Consider the following 26657-nt stretch of genomic DNA (forward strand, 5'->3'; position numbering starts at 1 on the left):
TTATCCAAACAGCCATCATTTTCCACAAATCTGTGCTAGATATATGACAGTTTTGACACCTGCATGTGCACAATTTTTATGAATAGTCCAAGATGTCTTCCTTGTCATTCAAGATGTTTATTTATTTATTTATTCAACCAGAAATACTTATTTTTTTCTTTTTTTCTGAATTTTTCTCCATAGTGGACTTATATGATGCTGCTCAGTGGTTTGAATTTCCAAACTGAAATTGTATCTCAGGGGTTTCACATGATCCCAGCTGAGGAATAAGCATCTTGCCTACCAAAACTATTTGTAATTAAAAAATAAATCAATAAAAATGTAAAGAGATGTGTTTTTTAACCACAAAAGTAAGGTTCACTCTGTAATTGGACTAATCCTTTAATTTAATCTTCAGAATTTAATTGAGTAATGTAATTTTTTAGGACTAAAACCAGTTACTCTAAAACCACATGTTGAAATGGAGATTATGAAGTTTTCTATTTGTGTGTTATTGTGTAATCAATCATTATTTTAAACAAATGTATAAATATTCTAATAAGTAATTAAAGAACAAGAAAAGTATGAAGCAAACACAACAGATTTTTAAATGTTTCTTGAACATCGAACCAAATTACTATAATGCATTTTATTTAAAGGTGTCTTTCTTGACTAATGGTCATTGTACATGACAGCAAATACAGTTTGTTAGGATAAAAAACACAAAATTAAAAGACAATAAAATACAATACAATTTTAAAAGGTGCAGTTGAGTTAAAAAGTTACTGCAGTGGTACAGCCAAAATCGGTAAATAACTATATAAAATGAATAAATATGTACACAAACAAAAACATTATCTTTGTAGTTTTTCCGACTTTTAAATTAACCCTAAAATACAACACAGTGAAGTGAAACGTTAAAATTTAAGATTGAACAACTGTGAAATACTAATATGAAAAATTTCTTAATTGTTTTTGTGTATTTCTGAAGATTGACTGCTAAAAGTTCTCCTTTACTGTTACAGAATTAAATTACATTTTAAAATATTAATAATAGAAAAAAACTTATTTTAGTCACAATATATCTGCATTTAAATTGCAATAAATGGAGCATAAGTGACTTTTACAAACAATAAAATGTATCTAAATCTTTAGATGATGGTGTGCATTGGTTATAATATTTCAGAAATAATTGGTAAACCAGTCATTGCTGGCAAAAATATACACTCAACGGCCACTTTATTAACTACTATCGGGTTAGACCCTCTTTTGCCTTCAGAACTGCCTTAATCCTTCGTGGCATAGTTTCAACAAGGTACTGCAAATATTTTATTAATGTTTTTTGTCCATATTGACGTGATAGCATCATGCAGTTGCTGCAGATTTGGCAGCAGCACATCCATGATGTGCATCTCCCATTTCACCATAATGGTGCTGTATTGGAATGAAATCAGGTGACTGTAGGGGCCATTGGAATACAATGAACTCATTTTCATGTTCAAGAAACCAGTCTGAGATGATTCACGCTTTATGACTTGACACATTATTCTGCAGGAAGTAGCCATCAGAAGATGGGTACACTGGTCATAAAGGCATGGACATGGTCAGCAACAATACTCTTGTCTGTGGCATTGACATGATGCTCAATTGGTGCTAATTGCCCCAAAGTGTGCCAAGAAAATATTCCCCACACCATTAAACCACCACCATCAGCCTTGATACAAGGCAGGATGGATCCATGCTTTCATGAATTCATGTTGTACTCTGGCCATTCTTCTCTGATCTTTAGCATCAACAAGGCATTTGCGCCCACAGAACTGCCGCTCCCAGTTATTTTCTCTTTTTCAGACCATTCTCTGTTAACCCTAGAGATAATTGTGCGTAAAAATCCTATTAAATCAGCAGTTTCTGAAACAATCAGACTAGCCCGTCTGGCACCAACAATTATACCACGTTCAGTCACTTAAATCACCTTTTTTTCCCCATTCTGATGCACAGTTTGAACTGCAGCAGATCTACATGCCTAAATGCATTTAGTTTCTGCAATGTGATTGGCTGATTATAATTTTGCTTTAACGAGCAGTTGGAAAGGTGTACCTAATAAAGTGGCCAGTGAGTGTATGTGTTTGAAACAATTATTTATCAAAGATAATTTCAAATGGAACAATATATGATTAAATGAAAGTCTCTGTGTGATTCACTAATAGAATTTTTATTCTATATTATTAAAAAGGAATTATTTTTACTACACAGTTCATTTTAGCGGAATCCATACTGTCATACTGTGTAAAAGTTTTGTTTTAAGCCTTATTATTCATTTACGACTTTTCAATGTCATGTTTTCCAAAGAGGTTAAAACAATCCTAGGTATGCGTTTGACCTCTTTTCAATGGCATTTGTTTTGAAACCAAACAGTTAAAGCTGAAAATGCTCACTTGAAACAGAGTGAAAAATGTCCATCGTCTACTTTACACATAACTTCCTACATACTGACACAGTTCATTAATGCTGTTTAGAGTTACACTTGTTTTTCTTGAAAGATTATACTATTCTGAAATAAAATATGGTGCTTGGAGAGTGCTGATCGATGGGAAGGATCATAATGCTTTCTTTCTAAACAGAAAAGGCTGTTACGACTAACCCCAGATGACCCTTAGAGCCAGTAGAGGTGAAAAGACACAGACGAACTGTCCTGTTGCATTATTGTAGATCAGTTTGTCTGTTCGCTCTCTGTTAAATCTGCACTGACTGATAGCAATATCATATATCCCACTCAATTCATTAAGGTTATTCTAATTCATGTTTTGGGGGTATAGAGGTTTCAGAACTGTCTGTTTTTGTCATAGTTTCAGCTTCAGACATTCCAGCAATACAGCAGTGCAGAAGTAGACAGACTTTTCAACACCTTCTGCTGTGTCCCTGCTGAACACTTTAGATTGAGTTTCAGTGCACAGGTCAACTGGGGTTAATTTGGCTCTTGGGACTTTTCCTTTGGACCAAAATAATGAAAAATGTTTTATGGCTTTTTAAAAAAGGTCTCTTGAAGTCCCTTGAATTGCACAACTTTGCCCGATGTGTGAAGTAATTTAAACTGAAATATGGAGTTGGACTAGAGCTGTTTACACCTGGACACTTCATGTGATTTTTCTGATCAGATAGCTATCCGATTGTGAAAAAGGACAGGTGTAAATGCTCTCTAAAATGCATTTGAGGTATAAATCTGATTATGCAAACCACTTCAGGATATGGTCAGGGACACATTCCAGACTAAATTGGACAAGTCTAAGGCTCGTTAACACTAATACATTTTAGTTTTAAAACGCATAGGTTTCTCTACGGTTGGACCTTCCATCCACACTACATCGGAATTTTCGAGCCCCGAAAATGGAGCGTTTTGGAAATGCTGAGGAAAACATTTTCATTTTACAACGCTGCTGCTCCGTGTCAGTGTGGATGGGGGAAAACGTAGACATCTGAAAATGGAGGTATGGCTGCAGACATCTTAACAATAAAATTATATATTTTCATTTTGATATTAACATCTTAACAGACACCAAAAATGTGGAGTTGTTGTTTAGCAACATATGTATATGACCATCATCTTCACTATATGTATATTTATAACAAATAATGGCCATTAAAAAGTAAAACGTACAATAAATTTACACAATATAGGAAATAAAGACAAGTTATCAGTAAATGTGCAGAAATAAAGACAAGCTATCAGTCAATGTGCAGAATCAATGTGCATGGTTACATAAATTAATATATTAACTTATCTTCAAAAGACAAAAGAATCGTTAGATAGAGACAAGATGAAATAATTATCACATTTAACAACTATTGTGAGATAAGATCTATCAGCCGACCCTTGATGAACTGTTCGACGTGCACTGATCTCACCTTGTTAGCTGTGCCCAAAGCACCAGCTGACTGCCTGGGGCTCAGACGTGCGCAATCGTCTGCTGCGCATGACAGTGTGTGTGGCAACGTGATGTGCATTTTCAGTGATGTAGTGTGGACGGAGATCTTTTCAAAAATGCTAGTTGAAACAGCAGTGTGGACGTAGATCATTTTTGTTCTTTTTTTTTTTTTCTATCGCTTTTGTTCTTTTTAAAACGCCATTTTAAAACTATAACATATTAGTGTAAATGGCCTAAAAGCCTAAATGCATCAGGTTGTTGAAACCACACATGCAAATTTTACTAAAATGTGGGAGAGTGTTATAGGCTAAATGAGAGTCAGAAATAACAGCGTTAAGGCAAAACACAACTGCAGATGACCGTTTGGGATGTTTGTTTTTTTTATTCTATTTTTGATTCATCATTAATCGTTAAATAATAAAAACTCTTTCATTCATTCATTTTATTTTCGGCTTAGTCCCTTTATTAATCAGGAGTCACCACAGTGTAAATTGACTGCAAACTTATCCAGCATATGTTTTATGTAGCGGATGCTCTAAAATAATAAAATCTGAATGTTAAATCATTATCAAATGACAGTATCGACAACAGAGATGCATCATGTACCTGGAGTACTTTTTACATTTTCAGTTTCCACAGAGATAGCATTAGTCCTGTTTTGATTCTGCTGCTATGCTGATGTACTAGTGTTAGTAGCTCAGCCTTCTTTTAAAAACAGCACAATCTCATTTGAATTTAAAGCCACAGTCAACAAACAGCACAATTTGGATCAAAGCCTAAAAATAGGCAGTTTCAGAGAGTTATATATTGCCTCTGTGAGGTATTTTGAGCTGAAACTTTACACACACTCTCTAGGGACATCAGAGACTTATTTTACGTCTCCTTAAAAAAGGGCATAATAGTTCCCCTTTAAGCTTGTGAGTTATTCAGCATCTGTCATGTTAAAATCCAATCTTATAATTTAGGATTTCTTATTGTCATATATTTAGATGCTTGGTATTGTGTACATATGTGCATATTATCAGGACTGCAAATATGTAATGCTTTACATATCCCCTGATAGCTTTGTTGGCCAGTGAATGAAGTCATCATGTTCACAGTCTGTTTTTTTTGACCCAGTTGAGCTATGATTTACATTGAATGATGTGGAATCTTAAGGCAAGCATAAAAAGCAGTTCTGATTGGTCTGGCACAGCTGGAATTTTCATGTAAAATGCAAATGCATAGACCTCTTAACATTCTTGGGTTTGAATGTTTTTTGAGTGCGTGAACAAGCTATGAACTGTTGAGGTGTAGGTGTTCTTCTGTGTTCTCCTTGTGACTTTGTTGTAATGGAGGATGATTATGCATGACTCATTTGCTGTAGGCTGTTCCTCCTTGGTTCTGTTTTCATAGACATCAGAGAATAACACAGGCGGTGGTTCAAGACCTTCAGCATATATTTAGGTGAGAGAGTGAATCACCTGTTATCTGATATGCAGAGCTCAACTGCTGATGGTTTCTATGAGAGCTAATTACGTTTGACAATCAAAACATTATGAAATACTTTACCCCAAGCAATGTGCATGTAATGATGTGTATACCGTTGAAATCAAAATTATTAAAGCCCCTTTGATTTTTTTTTCTTTTCTTTTTAAATTTAAATATTTGGGAAATTTAAATATTTCCCAAATTATGTTTAACAGAGCTGGTAAATTTTTACAGTACGTCTGATAATATTTTTCTTCTGGAGAAAGTCTTATTTGTTTTATTATTGCTAGATTAAAAGCAGTTTTTTTATTTTTTTAAAAACCATTTCAAGGTTAAAATTATTAGCCCCTTTAAACAAATTTTGTTTTCTGATATCCTACAGAACAAACCATCGTTATACAATAACTTGACTAATTAGCCTAACCTGCCTAGGTAACCTAATTACCCTAACCTGCCTAGTAAACCTAATTAGCCTAGTTAAGCCTTTAAATGTCACTTTTTTCTGTTATCAAGTGGATTTCCTCCGGGTGCTCCGATTTCCCCCACTAATCCAAAAACGTGGTACAGGTGAATTGGGTAGGCTAAATTGACCATAGTGTATGTGTGTAAATGAGAGTGTATGGATGTTTCCCAGTGATGGGTTGCAGCTGTAAGAGCATCCACTGCGTAAAACATATCCTCGATAAGTTGGCGGTTCATTCTGCTGTGGTCACCCCAGATTAATAAAAGGACTAAGTCAAAAAGAAAATTAATGAATGAATCTGATGGTTTATTTTAATACAGTTTTACTGTTAAATTTATTTTTTTTCTGTGCAGTGTCTCTTTGCTCATAGTGTAAGATGTGTAGTTCAATGTGATACATTTGCTGAAGCTGTTCTTTTATTTCTTGGCTTACATAGCAGACCACAAAAGCATTTATTTTTAATAAAATTAGTATAAATATTCAAACAAGTGCTAATTAAATGTTTGCATTTTGTTTGTAACCGTAATACTGCAAGTGCCAATAAATGCCAGTTTTTCAGCAGTAAAAAGCATCTAAATGCATTTATTGCAAATAAAGAAATTAGTGCAAACAACAGCTGCCATAATTCTAACACAACCTTAAAATCTGGAATACTGGATTTTGACTGGTCAGTCATGCCATCTAGTGGTCTGATATCTTCTCATTTTCGCAGTTGTTAATAGCAGCGCAATAGCGTTAATTGATACTTTTGTTTCTTGTATCACCTCCAGTCATTCTGTTTTGTGATTAAAAAAAAAAAAACTTTGTTTCCATCATTTTGTGTTTTAGTCGTCATTGTAGTAAAAAATTTTGACATTTGGGGGGGGGGGGGGGGGGGGGGTGACGCGGTGTTTCAGGGGTTAGCAATGTCACCTCAAAAAAGCAAGAAAGTTGCTTGTTCGAGTCCCGACTAAATCAGTTGGCATCTCTGTATGGAGTTTGCTTGTTCTCCCAGTGTTCACGTGGGTTTCCTCCGAGTGCTCCAGTTTCCCCCATAGTCCAAAGACATGCGCTACAGGTGAGTTGAATAAATTATGTATGAGTGTGTATGGATGTTTCCCAGTACTGGGTTGCAGCTGGAAGGGCCTCCACTGTGTAAAACATATGCTGGATAAATTGTCGGTTCATTTCGCTGTGGCGACCCCTGATGAATAAAGAGACTAAAACGAAGGAAAATGAATGAATGAATGAATGTTAACATTTGAACTGTTCAAATTTCTCTGAACTCGCAGAATGTTGCATGATTGGTGATAGCTGCAACAAATAAAATATAATAAATAAATAAAATATTAATGAATACTTTTTCGGTATTAAATTGAAAACTGAAAAAATGAACAAACAAAACTGATATTATATACAAAAAAATCGAAATAATAATAAAAAATAATAGTAATTAATTAAAATTTACATTAAAATAATACTTTTCTGATTATCTATTTTTAACACACTCAACTTAACCCCAACCATCTCTTACTGTATGACCTCTCATAACACGCTGTGCTGTTGCACTTGCTAACTTTTCAAAGTTAACACAGTCATCACTGTTCCACAGATGATGAGAGAAGAGAGAGGACTTCCAGTACTGCTTTTCCACAGGGATCAGATGCAGACATGAGTGATCCGCTGAGGGTGAGAGAGCAGAGTTGCTAGTGTTTCCAACACTCCCCATCAAATTAACAGCACCTTGACTTCGATGTTAGGAAATTTGTATTTGGATTATTGTTTTGATCTGTAGAACATTTTATGGCATTTTAATTTGCTTTAATAGGATTTATAATTTGGAGCTTTTGGCCACATTATTTTATTGAATGATGACATGCTTGGAAAGCATACAGACCTGTTTTTATTGATAAAATCCATCAAAACTTGCATATGAACTAGACCAGGGGTCTCAAACTCAATTTACCTGGGGGCCGCAGGAGGCAAAGTCTGGGTGAGGCTGGGCCGCATAAGGGATTTCACAAAAAAAAGTCCTCAAATGTCATTATTTACAGTTTTAATAATTTCTTCTGAACATGAAGTGTCCTGAACATTAATAGAACATTGAGTGAAGATTATGAACAGTTCTTCTGAACATGGCATCTTTTGCCTACTTCTTGCTGCCAGAGACTTGACAGCGCTTCTTCTCACAAATCTGAACCACATTTGGCTTTAGAGCGGAAGCAGTTGAGATCCTCAGTATGGCTTGAAGATGATCATCATTAAGTCTAGACCTGTACTTTGACTTATTGAAGTCCTAGGGAAAAAAGTCGGGGAACTCACTCAAAATTTCCATTCCCTCACCTAAAAAAAAGGCGAAAATACTTACGTTTTCTCTAAGATGCAGGGCAGGCACGCATAGGGCTCAACCTGTGCAGAGCACATGCCCTTTTTAGTCTTGCATAGAAAGTGCCCTTCCAAAATGATCAAAAGTGCCCCCGCGACGCGACACACCCTCGGTCCCGCCCTTCAGCAGGCGCGCGATAACACCGATCTTGATCTTTTTTTATATCATTTGAAGAAATCCAGTGAATATGTGGTTGTTTGTGGAGGTATTACCACTCTTTTTGTGCACAGATGCTCAAGACAGTTCTGCCAGGTAATAATAATGAAACGTTGTGATGATGGACTTTATCTAAAAGTTTTTAGAATGAGCAAAACAACATATCAGATGTTTTACAATGCCGTCAACTCTCTGGTTTGTCCATTAAAGTGATTCCATAACTCCCATTTTTGTTATCACATGACCTGTTAATACAAAATCACATGACGTTTTGATGTACATGCTGGAATTTATTTGTTAAATGTGTTTCCATCCATTTATGCTCATTCCATTGTTTCTTATCTCTTAAAAAGTGTATGCTCATCAGTTTTGCATGAGTTTTTGGGCATTTTGAAATGTGTGCACATCTTGAAATACATGCATTCGTATTAAGTGTTTTTTATGTGATATTCCAAAATGTGCTTAAAAATAAGATGTTAATAAGGCTGAACTTTATATAAGCATTAATGTTGCGATGTGTGTATCTGCAATAGTCACATCACAGGATTAGATTATTTATTAATGATTAAAAGATAAATTATTAAATATTATTAAATTATTTTAAAAATAATATTCTTATTAAATTATTAAATATTGTTATTTTTTTAAATCATCTGTAAAATGATGACCGTGTTCTTTTACATTAAATTTTTTCATTTCTGTACTTCAATGCTGTTAGTTGCCACAGACACCAAAAAACTTTATACATAAATAAAACACTTTTTTTTTTTTTGCTTGTAATTCATTATAATTTATACAGATTCACTGCACAGAAAAAGATTTGATCATCCCAGTCAATCTAGAAGTGAGTCAATCTAAAAATGAGTAAAGTCTTTCCAAATAGAGCTTTACATATCATCTGGTAAAATTATATTCACATTCCAATATCACTCACCTGCCACTTTATTAGGTTCACCTTACTAGTACCTGGTTGGACCTCTTTGTGACTTCAGAATTGCCTTAATTCTTCGTGGCATAGATTCAACAAGGCTACTGGCTGCTCATCCATGATGTGAATCTCACGTTCCACAACATCCCAAAGGTGCTCTATTGGATTGTGTTCTGGTGACTATGGAGACCATCTAGGTAAAGTGAACTCATTGTCATGTTCAAGAAATCAGTCTGAGATGATTCACACTTTATGACGTCTCATTATCCTGCTGGAAGAAGCCATCAGAAGATGGGTATACTGTGGTCATAAAGGGATGGACATGGTCATACTCTGTGGCATTGACACGATGGTCAGTTGGTACTAATCTGCCCAAAATGTGCCAAGAAAATAATTCCCACACCATTACACCAACACCACCAGCCTTAACCATTGAAACAAGATAGAATGGATCCATGTTTTCAAATTCTGACCCCACCATCTAAAAGTCGCATCAGAATTCAAGACTCATCAGACCGGCCTTTCGGTCTATTATCGTCCAATTTTGGTGAGCCTGTGCAAATTGTAGCATCAGTTTCCTGTTTTTAGCTGACAGGAGTGACACCCGGTGTGATCTTCTGCTGCTGTGACCCATCCGCCTCAAGCTTCGACAGACAAATCCCAGTAAATCGTCAGTTTCTGAAATACTCAGACCAGCTCATCTGGCACCAACAACCGTGCCATGTTCAAAGTCACTTAAATCAAATTTCTACCCCATTCTGGCGCTCAGTTTGAACTGCAGCGGATTATCTTGACCATGTCTACATGGCTAAATGCATTGAGTTGCTGCCATGTAATTGGCTAAGCAGAAATGTGCGTTAACAAGCAGTTGGACAGGTGTACCTAATAAAGTGGCCGGTGAGTGTATATCAAGCAAAACAAAATATCGCAATGTCAGATTTTTCCAACATCGTGCAGCTCTAGATAGAAACATAGCTATTGACATTTGTAGATCAGGGAAGTCAGTGGTTAACAGTTTCAAAATATCTTCAAAATATCTTTATTTGTGTTCAACAGAAGAAACAAACAAGTGGAACAAGAGTAAATGGTAACAGAAACTTTATTTTTTAGTGAACTATCCCTTTAACCAAAAGTGACCGATTTTTCCTACAGCATACATTTAAACATTATGTTGTGAAACTCTGGTTAAACTGTATAAAATAAATGACGTTTCTATATACAAACAAACGCCCTACTTATGGCCCAACACAATTTGTTGATGTTGTTTATAGATTTGTTCCAGAGCAAATACTTTGCGTTTATTTATTTTAATGACATTTTTGTGCACTGGCCCTCATTGTTTTCCGTTTCAGAGCTGTCTATCCTGTAATATTTTAAGCACATCGAGTTCTTAAATGCGGCAGACTGTCTGGGCCAGCTGGCAGGAGACAGAGAGAGAGGTCAGAGGTGCTCCTATTGAGTTTCTCTATTAGTCTCTCTTCCTTCGTCCAATAACCGCAGGCAACCAGAGACCATGACATCAGACAATATATGCTACAACTGTAGTATTCTGAGAGTTCACAGGGGGAGATCTGGTTTAAACTACTATTAATAGAATCGCTTGTGGTACGAATTTAGTGAGTTTACAAAGACAAGACACAGCTCGGGATATAACTGCTAATTTACTTAGACAGAATCTTTGAAATTGTTCTGCCATAAATTAAAATGGTTTATTTGCTGTTGTGTTGTTCCAGACATGGATTTTTTATATTTTGAAGAATGACTGTTCATTGATAACGCCGGTAAAGCTTCCAAAAAACATTCATCACATTTACATTAAGTCATTTAGCAGATGATTTTGTCCAAAGCGACTTACTGTTGATTAGGCGTTTAGCGATTTAACAAGAAGAGTCACAATACACACAAGAAGTGCTAACTATACAAAGGAACTATTAGTGTTCAGGGAATGAAGTGCTAGAGTAATGAGGGGAAGGGTTTTTTAATAGAAGAGGGTTGCTATAGGTTGTTTGTCAATCCCACTCACCTGTGTAAAGCTCACTTCATAAATTCACAATGTATTTTTTAGAGAGATAGAGTGATTGTAATGAGGTGTCTAGTGCAAAAGGTGCACATGTCAGTTAAAGTGTCAGCGAGATGAAAGAGTGTTTTCTACAGGTGGTTTGTCAAGCCCATTTATTTGTGTAAGGCACACTTACAATTGCATAATTTTTTGAGGTTGTCATGTGTTGTGTGGTGAAGGTGAGAGAAGAGGGGGTCCTGATTTGATCAGTGAGTTTTATTATTTATTTTTAGGTTATTTTTTTTGCCAGGGATGGTCACAATAAACTGTTGTTATACAGAATTTGCAGAAATATCTGTACGGTTAGATCTATTCATTCATTTATTTTCTTGTCGGCTTAGTCCTTTTATTAATCCGCCACTGCAGAATGAACCGCCAACTTATTCAGCACATTTTTACGCAGCGGATGCTCTTCCATCACTGGGAAACCTCCACACCCACATTCACACACTCATACACTACGGACAATTTAGCTTACCCAATTCACCTGTACCGCATGTCTTTGGACTGTGGGGGAAACTGGAGCTTACAAACTCCACACAGAAACGCCAACTGAGCCGAGGATCGAACCAGCGACCTAGCGACCTTCTTGCTGTGGGGCGACAGGACTACCTACTGCTCCACGATGGCACAGTTAGATCTAGATAAAGTTTAATAAACCCAGGTATATTCTGAAAAAGTACTGCTATATACATTTCTGGAGAGCGCCAAATATATCCCAGGAGGTACGTTTTTCAGCAGCGTTTGCTTTCATGAATACACCAGAGGCCGCGGTGTATGCATTTTCAGATCTCAAATTTCTCTCGCGAGTGCCCGTTCACGCATGCTTTTCTCTTGTAAAATTACCAGAGGCTGCTGTCGACTGTGTGACTGACTGACTGACTTTACTTGCTTATTTTATTTATTGGCTTTTGTTTTTGTCTTACTGGAACTGTTCTTCGCCAGTCTCAAACCTGGTTGTTGCGGTCAACTCCTCTCTGCATCTCAAGTTCACCGACATACATGGCAAGTTAGCTAACAACAGGCAAACTAGTTACAACAGGAAAGCAGTCCACACGGAGTTCAGCGATCAGCTGGTAAGCGTGAAAGATGAAATGCAGCTATATGTACTTCTGGCTACATAATTCATGATCTCCAAAAAAATGTATATAGGGCTACGTTTTCAGAATGAGCCTATGTTGAATTTTAATAATTCAACCAAAAACAATAACTTTCCATTTAATTTACTCACCCTCATGCCATGCAAATCATAGGTGACTTTTGTCTTTCGGTAGTACAGTAAGGAAGTTTTAGCTGGAAAAATATTCTGAATGAAAACTGTTTCTTGGTGATTCATTAAATTGAAGTGTTTGAGAGTCAAATTAACAAACACTGGTTACATTTTCTGCTAGGAGTATCATTCAAACATCAGACATCTGTCCTTTTTTACAAGTTAACAAAATCCTCTAAGTAAAAATTACTCAGTTCGGAGAGTATTTGGTTCCTATTTAAATAAGGGTTGGTAAAAAGTAAAGCTGAAGTTTGTGGAGTTGCTTAATGATCCTTTGCTGAGATTTTGAGAGATTCAATGTATTCTATTTTAGCTGATTTCATCTATGGCTGTGACTGAAGTCAGTTGTAGTTTTGTGCTTCTGCTTATTAACAGCAGGTGTTCGTCATCAGTGCTCAAGTATCACTTAATTAATAATTTTATTGTCTCATTTACTTGAGTAACTCTAACTCAATTTAGAGAGGGACCAAATAGTGTCTAAACTGAGTCGCTTTACGCAGAGGATTTGGCTGTGCAATAAACAACTTAAGGCCATTTTAGTTCAAATTACATTTGTCTGGTTATGCAAGCTCTAAAACATCATGTTGATTTTTTTAGGATTGTCAAAGTGCTGCATTGAAAAATATTATTCAAAGATGATTCATTAGATTTACACATTTTTGAGGCAAAATTTTGAAAACAATTTATCTGGGCTGAATTTAAACAAAGTTGAACGTTATTAAATTTAATTTGTTTAAATTCAACTCATACAACAGTTTTGCAGAAATCATGTTTTTCAGTGTGACCTTTTGGATTTTATAAATCACCAACAATTTCAGCTAAAAAACTTCTTTAATGTTCTGCTAAAGATCGCCTGCGTCTTCAGTAGCCCGAGGGTGAGTAAATAAACAATACATCTTTCCATCTTCGTGTGAACTATCCATTTAAGCCTTAACAGTAAATCACTAAAAAGCTGGAAACATCATGGGATCTTCAAACAGTGCTGTGAACAACTGGGGGCCTTGAAGTCAAAAAGGTTAATAACCACTAATCTAGGCAAACTAGGTTATATTTTCTCTGTCAGTTTCAACTTGTCTTCCTGGTAAAAGGAAAAGTATGTCTACAAGACCTTTGTACAGTGCTTAATCATCTGTATATATTATGCACAATGTGGAATTGGCTATAAACAATAACAAGCAAATCACTCAGAAGTATTACCATCTTCCAGTCACCACCTACGTCCTCATTTCATTGTTTATGCTTCTGTCACTTATTAATTTAACAGGCTAGTGAGTGAACCCTTATTTGTTTGGGCTTCGTTTTGTTTTCTCTCATTTCTCCGTGTCCCTCTACACGGGCGACAGGCTGTCCAAACTAGCGTTGTCAGACGTTTTCCAGATATTGGGTCATGATACTGAATCCAGTCTCCAGCCAGAAAGGATGGATCTGTCTGCTACCGGTCATTAAGACTGACCCAGAAATAACAAGCTGCACTTTGTACTTCTGTGCTCATCAAAATCTGACTGGCCTGTTTTTTTTTGTAATTTGCCAAAAGCAACCAGTGCTGCGTCACCATCACTTTTTGGGAAGTGTTATTTTAATGTTTTTTCCCCTCTATTTCTCTCTCTCCTTTGTCTTCAGTAGGTGCTTCCATACAGTTGAAGTCAGAATTATTAGCCCTACTGAATTTTAGCCCCCTTGTATATTTTTACCCCCCAATTTCTGTTTAAAGGAATTTTTTCCAATCCTTTTCCAAACATAATAATAATAATAATACATTTTATTTAAAGTGCACTTTTCAAAACAATAAAATATGAATGATTTAATACAATTGGATGATTAAATGAACGAAAATAATCAATATAGGTTAAAAGCAACGGTAAAAAGATGAGTCTTGAGAAGTTTCTTAAAGCAGTCCAGAGAAACGGCATTACTAATGCTGATGTGTGGACCATTCCATAGCTTAGGGGCACTGTACGAAAAAGCACGACCACCCATAGTCTTTAGTTTACAGCATGGCTGATACAGCAAAAGTCCAGATAAAGAATGAAGACTGTGGGTTGGAGTAGCCAGAGTTACCATGTCACATATGTAAATATAATAGCTTTAGCAACTGATTTTCAATAACTGATTTCTTTTATCTTTGCCCTGATGACAGTAAATAATATTTTACTACATATTTTAAGACAGTATTATTCAACTTAAAGTTTCATTTAAAGACTTAACTAGTTTAATTTGGTTAACTTGTAAAGTTGAGTAAAGTGTAATTAGCCAAGTCAGTGACTAAGTTTACATGGACGTCAGTAATCAAATTATTTGCCTTAATCTGAATAAGACTAATTTGATTAAGGTGTTTACATGAGTTTCTTCAATGCTCATTTCGTGATCCCGTTTTACATGTTATAGCACATAATTCAAATAACGTCATTGCGTCACCACACTGTTTTATGTAATTTTGAGTGTTTCTGTTTTAACTTGTCAACTTTAACTGCAGTTTGGCACTTTCACTTTTATTCAGGAACATTTCATGCGTGCCAATCAACATTGTTTAGATGGGCTTATATATAGCACACTTGGTCGTTATAGGCTGACAAGATAATTATTATGAATGACGTGAGATACGTTACGTGTCTTCTTGGCAGAACTATCGCTATCGCTTTCAAGGGGGCTAATGGTTTTGATCTTAAAATGTTTTTTTATAAATTAAAAGCTGCTTTTATTCTAGCCAAAATAAAACAAATAAGACTTTCTCCAGCAGAACAAATGTTCTAGGAAATACTGTGAAAATTCTTTGCTCTGTTAAACATTGATCAGTAAATATTTGAAAAAGAGAACAAAAATCCACAGGAGGGCTAATAATTTGACTTTAATTGTTTATGCAATGGTTGAATAAATGAAGTTTTATCAAATATATTTTTTTTTTATTTTGTACCAGGGTCATTTATAAAAATGTGTGTATGCTACAAACAATGTCAGCATTACGATTTAAAAAACATTCTGTGAGGTGGAAAAGTGCTTAGTCGGACTCTTTGGAAATCAAAGTATAAGATTTGGATGATTGTTGATTCCTTTTATGCTGAAGAAAGAGTTTGGAGAACGTTTGCAAAGCAGATCTGAAACCATTAGCTGCACTCAATTTCAAGATAATTTGCGATTCATAGATTTCACATCTGGGAGAGAGGCAAACGCACGTTTTATTGATTTTTGTTTACTCATTTGTATGCACACGAGGCAAGTGAGGACACAGATGTTTCATGGTGAAGTTGATGAAATGTTCAGTTTTGAATGTGTGGATGTGTGACTTGTATTACATTGTGCGGACCAAATGTTACAAGGAATGCCAGAATTGTTTTTAATATTGTGGGGACATTGTTTTGGGTTCCTATGATGAAAACGACTCATAAATCACACAGAACAGTCTTTTGAAAATGATAAAAATTGTTTCCTGTGAGGGCTGGATTTAGGGGTAGGGGATAAAATTTGTATATATGTATAAAAAAATTTGCGTCGGTGGGCAGTCCCCATAAAGATAGCTGTACACATTGTTTATAAATGTCTTATAATACCCTAAAGAGGGGGGTTCACCCAAATATTAATAATTGACTCATTTGGACCTGTACTTCTTTCAAACTTGTGTTTAAAAAAGTTTTTGTCTTCAAGCCATTAACTTCTGTAGTATTTTTTTGCATGATATTGGAAAAATCAAAAAATTATGATATACATTTTTCACGAAATATTGCGTATTTGATGGTTTTCTAGGGAGTTTAAATTATTCTGGTACAGAAGTTGAATAATCACAATGCAAAGAATGCTTTGTCTATTTTCTACACTGTAAAACAAATTCTTACTACAAATGATCATCAACCGACATAATACAGGGTGCATGCGGTCATGGAAAATCTGGAAAAGTCATGGAATTTCGACATGGCATTTTCCAGGCCTGAAAAAGATTTAGAAAAACAGAAATACCCTAAAAGTTTTGGAAAGGTCATGGAAATTAATTTAACAAATACATATGTATACTTGAATTAGGACTGCACAATATTGAAAAAATCTGACATTACCATATTTTGTATTTCTGTGATATATATTGTGATGTGAATACAATTTCACCAGATGATTTAATAGGTTTGTTTGGATTGATTGGGGGATTTTGTAGGGAAGTGAATGTTGAATAATATATAACAAATAAATTACAAGCATAGATAAAATATAGTAAAGATAAAAGTGAATTATAGTTTTCAGGTATTTACTTATTCTGGTACAGATATTGAATAATCAACACTGCATAGTCTTCATTGTATATTATTTAATCTTTATTAAAGTTACAAAAAATTACTTGGCCGGATGTTTTAAACTTTGAACTATTGAAATGTTCACACAGTCACAGGTCTTAAAGGGACAGTTTACTCAAAGGTTAAAATGTATTCACTATTTACACTTCACTTGTTTCAATAGTGTAGGAGTTATTAAATTGTCGTCTTTTTGTGTTCATTTAAAAAAAAATGTTTGAAACAAGCAAAGGGTGTAATGAAAATGGTCATTATTGGGTGAACTATCTCTTTAAAAAATGCATGCAAATGATAAACTTTGTCTAAACAAATGAGATTGTTGCGTGTTTTATGATAAGCTGTAATAAATTTGAACGTCATTGTTTTTATTATTATTTACCTTGTATACGTAGACACTATGAATCTGTACGTCATGAAACTTTGCTTGAGAGTTCTGGAAAAGTCTTTAAAAAGTCATGGAATTTTAGTAGTTGAAATGATAATAATTTTACTCTGATAATATTAAGGTAAAATATTTAAACTTTGTATAACTTTTGTAAAAATACAGTAATTAAACATAATTCTGTAGCTCCTGGTCAACTATAATTCAGACTCAACATCGCACATCTTGCAATGTAACTATAATGGATGCACAAATTGTGATATCGATGCTCAAACAATATTGTGCAACCCTACTAATAAGGACATTAATTGCTATCAGTTACTAAAGCAATCTTCTGTATCATCTGTAAATATGAACTTGCAGGTTATATACAATTGTAAAACTAAAACATCAACAGAACAAAAGCAGTGGACCAAAAGTAATGTGTGTGTTTGTGTAGTATCCCTGCTGAAATGATTGCAGTGACTCTTAAAGGCATATACTGACAATTAACATCCTTTTTTTTTTTTTTTTCCTATCACATATTCTGAATGTTAGTCATTGACTTTCATGATATTTTTCCTGGCATGATAGTCAGTAGCTATGTTACTATCCACCTATTTTTATGGCCGTTTTGCAATATTGCATAAAAATGCTTAATGGAAATGCAAAGAAAACCTTATGCACATAACTAAGTAAGATAAACATTTCATGCCATAAGAAAAATGAGCATAAGCTACAAAGGAAACACATTTACCAAATAAATTCCAGCCTGCGCATCAAACAAGTCATATGATTTTACTACGAGCCTGTAACAATAATACGTTACAAGAATGAACTTTTTAAGTGTCTAAATTTGGATTTTGTGAGATCTGAAAGATTACAACGATTTCTTTAAATATATAAATTATGTTTTTTTTAATTATGTAAAATGCATTCTGAGAGTATCCTTTATCCAAAGTAATGCAAATTATAAGTGCTAGGCACATTAGATCTGACTGTCTATGTGTGAAATACAGTATCATGTCTCCAAAGTTATGCATATTGTCAGTTCCAGGCACGGCTGTGCCTTTTGTCTAACAAATGCTCGGGTGATACTTCCAGGCAAGGCCATGAAAACAAGATTCATTTATTCATTCATTTTCTTTTCGTCTTAGTCCCTTTATTAATCTGGGGTCACCACAGCGGAATGAACCACCAAATTATCCAGCATAGGTTTTACGCAGCGGATGCCTACCAGCCGCAATCCAACTTCTATAGCGCATGTCTTTTGACTGTGGGGAAAACTGGAGCACCCAGAGGAAACCCACATGAATAAGAGGAGAACATGCAAACTCCACACAGAAATGCAAACTGACCCAGCCGGGGCTTGAACCAGCGACCTTCTTGCTGTGAGGCGATCGTGCTACCCACTGCACCACCGTGACGCCTCTTGAAAACTTGAAAGTTTTCTGTACTAAACCTGTTTATGTTTTTACTAATAAGCACTGCCCACTAAATAGTTTTTAATTGCATGCCAGCAGCACACCACAGCGATGGCAAGTCCTTATTAAAGAATTCTGCTTTAAAGACACCCAAAAAATCCTCCTGGTTTTGTCTCTTCTTCAACAACAGTTTTGTTTTTTCTGTGATTTTACAGATCATGTTATGATAGACCAACGGTTTGGCCACAATGTAAAATAGTTTTGGTCTAAAACACCTCAGCTGTCATTCAGTATTATTACCTCCAGAGCTGTCTTGAGCAGCTTTTGCTCCCAAGGAGTGGTCATGCGCCTCCAATAACCACTGCATATTCATTGCATATGGAGTTTGTCATCAGAGTTGCTAGTAATTTTATTACATGAAAAAAACTCCCATAGTAGCTTCTCCTACTGCAGCTAATTATATTTGATCATTTTTGATATCCAGTTTATCAGGACGTGACTATTTAATTCTGTTCGACTCATTGGATGGAAACGGTGCTTCATTAACAATGTGAAATGTATGTGATATTCCAGTTTTGCACAGAAGTGTCTTTGGATGGAAGCATAACTTGTGTATATTTCCAGCAATATAAAAAATATCTTATTTTGTGGGTGGCGCTGAATTTATGTCATGTATACAAATGTTAATTTACCAATTAAATCATTTATTTAGAAATTTACACCAATAGGATTCAGCTGTGGATGCCATCTTGTGGTCAGACGTGGAAATTCCATTGTTGATATTCTCCAGCCATTGTGGCTGCATTCTAGTCAAATGTTTTACGCCCTTCGCTCGCTAACTTCCGTTCTTGTCGTTCCCTCAGATGTACATCACTGATTATGTTACACAAGTGTCCACTAGGGGTGACATAGTGGCTCAGTGGTTAGCACTGTCGCCTTACAGCAAGAAGGTTGCTGGTTCGAGTCCCGGCAGTTGGTATTTCTGTGTGGCGTTTGCATGTGTGAAGTTTTCTTCCAATCTTCACATGGGTTTCCTCTGGGGGCTCCAGTTTCCCCCACAGTCCAAAGACATGCGCTATAAATATAGCTGGAAAGGCATGCGACAAACATACGCTGGAATAGTTGGTGGTTCATTCCACTGTGGCAACCCCTGATAAATAAGGGACTTAGCCAAAGGAAAATGAATTAATGAATAAATCTTATTTTGTGTTTAGTAGAAGAAAAGAAAGTGAGTATAAATGGGCGATACATAGTAAAACTGTCCCATTTAGACCATAACAGTAATTCAAACCTCGCAAAAAAACTTGTAGTAATTTAATGTCTCCGTCTTTCTTAGTTTTGCTATTTTCAGTGGCTGGATGTAAATATGAGCAGAAGGATGCCGGTAAACAATATGTTGGTTGAGCTCCAAACTGGCGAAGTGTCCAGACGTCTGAAAGCCAGAGGAATTCTAAAGAGACACAGACTGTGCGGAGAAAGGGTTTCGGTCCATGGGGGGTGCTTCACATTTTTTAGCGGAGGCACTGATGTTTTATATTTGCTCATTTCCGCACATTCCTCTGTGTTAGAAGAGGAGAAGGAACAGGGATGAGGAAGGACTGCGGCTAAAAAAAAAAGTCCTTATTGGCACATCCAGTGTTTTAAACAGATGCACAAGTCCACTCTGTCCTACTAAGACACCAGAGGAGAAATGAAAGAATGAATGAATGAGAGTTGTGGTGTAGACTTTTTGTCTGTTCTTATGAAGCTTGTCTTCTGTGTTGTTCGGGTCTTCGTTTTTATATAAGCCGCTTCACAAAGGTCAAGGTGGTATTTATAACCCAAGAGAACAATTGAAAGGGAAGGGTTCAATATCCCGCTGAGTTTCCTGTGAAATTATTCAGGCCTCGTTCTTTAATAAGCCACTGCCTTATAGGCAGAGCCGGATGAAAAGCTGATTTTGATTTTGGTATCTTGGACTTTTGACTGTATATTTAATGTATTGTGCAACATGATTTATCAAATATTGCAATGAGAATAAAAATAAAATGAAATGCATATCTTATGGTAACAAAGAAATAACTTTTCAGAATCTTGCTGAATAAATGTACTAATTCACATCTCCGTCTTGGAAATAATAAAGTTTAGCCACGATGGCCCGTGGCTTACTGTCCAAATGTCTCGGTGCAAGACTTCACTGCGAACGATCAACAAGTACGTCTTTTTCCGGCTTTAACGATTCTCTTAGTAGCCTCACTTCATCCCTCTGTCTCACCTACGCCCAGTATCCTAATGTTGAATCTTCTCATTTTTCCCTCCATGTCTTCACATTTTTCTTTCAGCACGATCATCTCTGCCTTTAAATTACCACTGTTTGCAAAATTGTCACTTCGTCTGACCATGTTGATAGCCCAGTTTCCATTTCCTTGATCGTATTTTTTATTTGGTCTATCTCAGAGTGTATCGCCACCGTGTTGTTTAGTATTTCAGTTTTGACTGCTTGTATTTAATTTTTAAGGGAGCTGAAGTCATCTGCAAGTGCATTTTTCAGCTCGGACTTAATCATCTCTGAAATGTCCACCTTTAGCGAGTGAAGAATCTCAGATTTTAAGTCCATCGAGTCCATTTTATCTGGGCTGAACGAAGGGGATGAGGTCTTGAAGGTGAGGCACGTTAGGCCTAGAACCAGAAGATGCGTCATATTTGTATTTGTGTAGTTTGTCTGCCATTAGCTTGTATATGTTCTCTTTTCTTATTTTAGAAGCTGAGATCACACATATTAAATGGAGCTGATTTTATATCATATAGCAGGAGATCAGCGGGAGCTTAAACCAGACACTTCTTACTCCTTTGTCATGCAACCGGAAACCCTGAAAGTTAATAATTCAATATTTTTGTAATATATTTTCTAATAAAATTGGATACATTGGCAGTTGGTTTAAAAGTGCCGTATGTACGTTTTTGACTCCTCTAAAGCATAAAAATACCATAATATTACCATACCAATACCATAATATATTTGCAGATTTTTAAGAAGCTTCTTAAGAAGATTTTTTTTCTTATGTGAAAAAAAAATGCTCAAGTCAGATGTTCTGCTTTAAAAAAATGTGCGTTATGTACAGAAACATCAGTCTATGTTTTGGTCAATTAAACCGCCCACTGCCAGTTTAGATAATTATATTTCAGCACCCTAGGTTGCCTTGGTGTAAAACTGCATATTTCATTCATTCAGTTATGAAGGCTCTTAAAGCATGCGTCGATGTCTTAAATGCAACCTCTGGTTGGCAGTAACTGCCCAAAATGAGAAGCAAATTCCACTTGAGGGGGTTATTAATTAGCAAAAAAAATAAAATAAAAAATTATATAACATAATATATATAAATATATATAACATAAACATTAGGTGAGCAGGTTACATTTTTAAAGATTAGGTTACAGGTTACAGATTTGCAGTGATAAGCAATTTGGCTGTTTGCACCAGACAAAACACGACAGAAATTTAAATACAACCATTCAGAAGCACATAAGTGCACCTACTGCACTCCAGTGAAATGGTAAGGTTTATACACTAATTAATACCTGAACTGAGTCACAGTTCTAAAGTTCAATTTCAAAAGGTTTATTTTATTTTCAAGATGTCATGTCTTGTAAAATGGCATTCCAACTCACATTATTGGCATTTAACACTGAATAAAGCACATGTGGTGTACCTGAGGTGATTGTCAGATTATCTTGTTGTTAAGCCGTTTCTAAAATATATATAACAGGTGTTGGTAGGACAAAAACTCCTCTTAGTATGGAAAATGTTTCTTCTATCGCATTCAAATCAGCATTTAGGCTCGATAGTCAGACTCACGTCATCTGGCAACCTACGCTTGTATGAACTCGTCAGAGGAGGAGTTGAGTGAAAATGTGTTCCGATCCAGGAGTGCATTACCTAGTTCAACCACTGGGTGTCAAAATTACAATCTGTACCTTTAACTGGAGTAAATGATGGATTATTTTGTAACAACATTTACGGCTAGGAAAAAGAAAAAAACAAAAGGCATTACAGTAATAAAAACAAAGTGGATATAAAAATAAAATTACAATAATAATATATAATAGTATGTAATAATATATATATATATATATATATATATATATATATATATATATATATATATATATATATATATATATATATATATATATATACACAAGTCAGAATTATTAGCCCCCCTGTATATTTTTTTCTGTTAATTTATTTTATCTTTGCCATAATGACAGCACAAAATATTTCACTAGATATGTTCTAAGATACTACTATTCAGCTTAAAGGGCAATTTAAAGGCTTAACAACGGCTCAACAATGGTTTGTTTTGTAGACAATAAAAAAATATTGCTTATAATATTGACGAAATAGACATTATAGGAAAGACGGCGAAAAAATTCTTGCTCTGTTAAAAATAATTTTGGAAATATATGAAAAAAGAAAGAAAATTTACAGGAGAGATATATACATACATACACACACACACACACACACATATGTTTGTATGTTTGTGTGTGTGTGTGTGTGTGTGTGTGTGTGTGTGTGTGTGTGTGTGTGTGTGTGTGTGTGTGTGTGTGTGTGTGTGTGTGTGTGTGTGTGTGTGCAATGCTTCATTTACAGGATTACTAAGATCCCGTTTTCCTATTCATATCCTGCTCATCCCACAAACCTGCATTAAATTAAACATTATTGGAACTGCAACATTTATGGATCCCTCTACTGTCATTGCTTTCAAAACTGTTTTTCTAGATTAGACAAATGCCTCCAGACTATCAATGCAGAACAAGCCACTAATCAGTTCCATGGAAAGCTGTGACTTTTACAGCACTCGCACATTCCAGAGGCTCGGAGAATTAAAGCAACACATGGGCTCCCCAGAGGTGCGAGCGGCTCCTCGCAGCGCAGATGTAAAAATGCGGACACCCCAGAGCCTCTTTTTACAGTATCTGCCGAGGGGCCACGGACAGGCATAACCCCACGATGTATTCCAGATCAGGAATTTGATGCATTTCTGTTTCACATCATTTCTCTGGAATGCTGCGCTAGCGCTGAAGGCCCCAAACCGGAGCTGATGGATTCAGGGAAGGGTTGGAGGAGGAATGATGGGATGCAGGCGCTGCTGGGGAGCGGGGCGCATCCGGAGCACCGCCTCGCCTCTCCACGCCGTTAATGACCCTCTGTCTCATTGTGTAAAGAGTGTGCAGGACCACTGCATCTGGAGCGCACATTTCGCCTGTTCGTCATTCATGTAGCATGCAGATATTTGCACAATCATTGCATTTTTTCTCCTATTTATTATATAAATAATTCTGAAGGTCAGAGAAAAGATATTTCATCAAGCGTGGATTGGCCCAAAGCCAGTTATGATGAAGTTCAGACTTCTGTCATTTTTTCATGTTCAAAATAACACAATAAGCCTGGAGAAGCTGTGGTTTCTAAGCTATTATGAATTCACTGCAAACCATGGGTTCATGACGATTATTGTTTTAATAAAATGGTTATTCCATATACAGTTAAAAATTTTAATGATCAAATTTGTTTATTTATTTATTTTTTTATATTTCCCAAATTGTTTAACAGAGCAAGACATTTTTCAGAGTATTTCCTATAATATTTTTTTTAATGGAGAAAGTCTTATTTATTTTATTTCGGCTATAAAAAAAAGTTTTTTTTTTTTTTACTCTTTTAAGGTCAATATTATTACCCCCCTTGAGCAATTATTTTTTTTTTGATTGTTTACAGAACAAACCATTGTTTACAAAGCTTAATTTCCCTAACTTTCCTAATTAACCTTGTTAAGCCTTTAAATGTCACTTTAAGTTAAATACTAGTTTCTTGAAAAAAATATCTAGTAAAATATTATTTACTGTCATCATGGCAAAGATCAAATAAATCAGGGGAAATGTACAGGGGGCTAATAAGTCTGTCTTTAGCTGGACATTCTTTGTTTCACAAAATGTAATGCTAGATGTAATGCAACATGTCACAATTTTTCTCAGAAAACATATTTTTAAAAGTGCTCTGACCACCAAAGAAAAACGTATATGCAAAGAAAACGAATCTAATTAGTTTACAAATGAAGTTATTTGTGTAAAAATGAAATCACACTGGACAAAAAGTCCTAAACACATAAAGAAAGGGTGGTGTGAAAAGGCAGTGCAAGCCCAGACAGCAGCTGAAATCTCTCAGTAGTTATTCAGCAACCCTCTGCCCTTCATCAGTGTCAAATTAATATAAGTTGCTTCAGTCCAGCATCTACATTAGCAGGATGATGAAGATGAAACCAGGATAGACATTTCAGCAAGACAATGATCCAAAACACAGCCAAGGAAACTCTCAAATGCTTTCAGAGAAAGAACGTCAAGCTGGTTGGTAACTCTGTATCAAACCCTGTCAAACAATAATAAACAGTGCATAATAATTCACCTTACAACAAATCTCTAACAAGAGAAATATAGGCCAGGAGGAAGGCTGTGCTTTTTCATTAGCAGTGGTTAGTAGCTCTGTGAAGGCAAGGCAAGTTTATTTATATAGCACATTACATACACAGTGGCAATTCAAAGTGCTTTAAATAAACAGGAATTAAAGAGACAAGTATAAGAAAACAAATAATAAAAAGGATTTAAAAACGGATAAAATGTGTTAAAATAGTTTATAAAATAATGAAAAAGAGAAAAACATAATAGTGCGATCTGTCGGACGCAGCACAGTGTTCAATTATTGAAGGCACAGCTAAACAGATGTTTTTTCATAATTGATTTAAATGTGCCTAATGTTGGAGCACATCTGATCGTTTCTGGAAGCTGATTCCAGCAGCGGGGGGCGTAGTTGCTGAAAGCTGATTCACCCTGCTTTGACTGAACTTATGGAACTTCTAGTTTATATGATCCTAAAGATCTGAGCGATCTGTTAGGTTTGTAATCAGTGAGCTTATCTGTAAAGTATTGAGGTCCTAGGCCATTTAGTGATTTATAGACCAGTAATAATACTTTAATTCTAAATGTAACTGGGTGCCAGAGTAAAGACCTAAGAATAGGCATGATGTGCTCTGATTTTCTGATTATAGTCAGAATCTGGCCGGAGCGTTTTTGATGAGCTGCAACTGTCTGTCTTTTTGGGAAGGCACGTGAGAAATCCGTTACAGTAATCCACCCTACTGCTGATAAAAGCATGAACAAGTTTCTGAAGCTGTGGGTTACAGTGAGTTTATAATGGCTGAGGAGTTTTGTTCTTATTAATTGTATAAAACACTTATCCCTTATAAATATAAGGTTTCACAAATTAAAAAAGCTAATAAAACAGTACTGATAGCAAAATGGTTGCCAACAACAGTCACGGGTGTGTGTTTCTATCTAGAGTATTTTACATCTTCAAATGACTCAACCAATCAGAACCAAAGATGAGAACTATCAGTTTTATAACTAAAATATAAAGTTATATAAATGGCAAATGATTTAAAATTAGTTCTAGAGAGTGACGGTGCAGCCTTTGTTCAGCCATGTTGCCAGATCTAGTTATTATGAGCATTGCATTGATGGGCTTTTTTAATACTTAATGTGACAGTGTTTGATTAGGGGATAGGTAAATTGGAAGATGTAAGTCAGGTTATCCTATAATAATAAAATACTAAATTGTAACTTATTTTGGCACAAGTTTCTGGGGATGCTTATGTTTATTTATGTGTAGCAATATCCGGCAACACTACACTGTAAAGAAAAATAAATAAATCTGTTAATTCCCGTATTTTGTGATTTACTGTACTTTACTTTCCTGGGCTCTATTTTAACGATCTAGGCGTAGAGTCTAAATCGCAGGGAGCAAAAGCATTAAGGGTGTGTCAAATCCACTTTTGCTATTTTTAAGGATGCAAAAATACTGTTTGCGCCCCAGCGCATGGTCTAACAGGGTTGTGCTTATTCTCTTAATGAGCTTATGGGTGTGTTTTGAGTATAACATCCATTAAACCAATCAGAGT

The 26657-nt window shown here is 35.6% G+C and overlaps 1 long non-coding RNA gene across 1 annotated transcript in view; it reads left to right on the forward strand.

Annotated features, from left to right (window-relative positions):
- Positions 1-7503, forward strand: part of LOC137488267 (uncharacterized) — a 52712-nt gene extending 45209 nt beyond the window's left edge. Inside the window, exon 5 of the long non-coding RNA XR_011010700.2 lies at positions 7427-7503. This is a non-coding gene — a long non-coding RNA (uncharacterized lncRNA). The remainder of the gene's footprint in view (positions 1-7426) is intronic.
- Positions 7504-26657: the final 19154 nt, after the last annotated feature.

The sequence above is a fragment of the Danio rerio genome, chromosome 18, assembly GCF_049306965.1.
Source record: "Danio rerio strain Tuebingen ecotype United States chromosome 18, GRCz12tu, whole genome shotgun sequence".
NCBI lineage: Eukaryota > Metazoa > Chordata > Actinopteri > Cypriniformes > Danionidae > Danio > Danio rerio.